Genomic DNA, 1,871 nt, shown 5'->3' with positions numbered 1-1,871 from the left:
AAAAAATTTTAATGTTGCTTGACTGATTCCTGAAGATCTGGGGTAAGACGCGTTTTTAAGTCTATTTGTGGGGAAACTGAAAAGGGTTTGGACATTAAATCCGATATCGTGTCAGCAAAGTCGCTGTCAAGCAATCCAAAAATTCTATGATATTTCGTCATCTCGCTGCTAATATTTGCAGCTATGAATTGAGGCTTCACTTTCAAGAACAGTCTGTTTTTCCGCCAGAGAGGTATTTTCACTGTTGCATGCGATATTTCCACACCGGTGTCTTACGGTGCTGAAATTGCCGTGAAAGTATTAAAACTGCAGCAGTAGAAATAACGATGTGCGCGAGTGTAATTTACGGGTGCTCAACTACTGGCGTTACCAGCGCCCTTACAAATATTAAAAGAAACAAATGTGTTGACCCGCACAATCACACTCTTACACCGTCAGTTACGGTGAAAGGTGCTACACCTGGGATTATAACTGAAGTGCAACGACAAACGCTAAAATAACAGCACAGGGAAATGTGACTGGCTAACCGCTTACAAAAAGGAAGGATGAGCCATAATGTTTGGACAGATTCTTGTGTACTCCCTATTACTTCACGGTTAACAGTTGCGAGTTCTAGTAAAAATAATTATTTCGCACCACACGAAGAAAAGTAACAGGACAGTAGCAATGGAAACAGATAAGTGAGACTAATTACGCCAACGTGTATCTACGATTTGTACAGAGTCTGCATGTCACTGTGTCCCTTATAGCCACACTTACATTAAAATAATTTGGAACTATTAATGCGACGTTAGTATCACACTAAATTATCATTCCTGAAGTAACTGATATGTACGTAAAGACTTCATTCCATGTCAGAGAGGACTAGAAGGACCTAATCTGGTTAAATGAACAGTTAAGACGTGACATGAGAGTAATTGAACGATGGATGAATAAAAACAGCCGCGTCAGCTATTTAACACACCAAAATAATTTATTCCTCCACGTAAAGAAACGTTCGTTTTGATTTCTGCATCCATACAATAACGCAGAGTATACGGACGTCTTTTTCCCTAATTATTTAAGATCACAAATATTTTATAATCGGTGAGAGGAAACGGATATACAGACAAACCTCAGAGCTGCCAAATCAATTGGAGCAGAAAGTTATGGTACTATGGTGTTACTGGCACGAAACTAGGCTGCTTGCCTTCTGTCTCCTTCAGAGGTGATGATATCAAAGTCGTAAGAAAAGAAATAGTGTATTTGAGGGGAGTCTGGGGTAAAAATTGTAGACGGAGTCCAAGAGATGACGACAGCAATAAGTTGCGGTAGTTATTCGCAGATAAGGCATGTACAGGATGGAGTGTCATGGATACCTGCATCAAACCACTCCAGGCCCAAGAGGACGACAACTGTTGAGACTTACTCATATAGCTTAACGCACACAGTGCAAATTTACGAACCTGACATGAGACAGACCTGATTCAAATCCGCGCCCCGTTGGTCTGGAAAACCGATCCCCCTCTTTAATGCAAATACAGGACTGGTCCACTGCAATTCACCTCAGAAAATACTAAAATAGTTGAAATACGACAGCACGTACGTAACAACAGTTCACACGATACGAAAACTTTCTCCCTTTATGTTAACTGAATGTGGGAGCAAGAAGGGCATCAAAGAACGAAGTTCAATGGTGAATGTTATTCATCGTCGTCCACTTTATACCCACTGCTGGAACATGGCCTCCTGAAGACTTTTCCCTGCATCATGGTCTGCAACTATACACATAGATTTTAGTCCTACGTGTTTCCCGATGTCACCTGCCTGTCTTCCATTTGGTCGTGTCGAACACACTGGGATGCTTCGGTTTGTTAATACCTTGGTTTCAC

The sequence above is a fragment of the Schistocerca piceifrons genome, chromosome 2, assembly GCF_021461385.2.
Source record: "Schistocerca piceifrons isolate TAMUIC-IGC-003096 chromosome 2, iqSchPice1.1, whole genome shotgun sequence".
In the NCBI taxonomy this organism is placed as follows: domain Eukaryota; kingdom Metazoa; phylum Arthropoda; class Insecta; order Orthoptera; family Acrididae; genus Schistocerca; species Schistocerca piceifrons.
Note: the sequence above shows the minus strand (reverse complement) of the source record.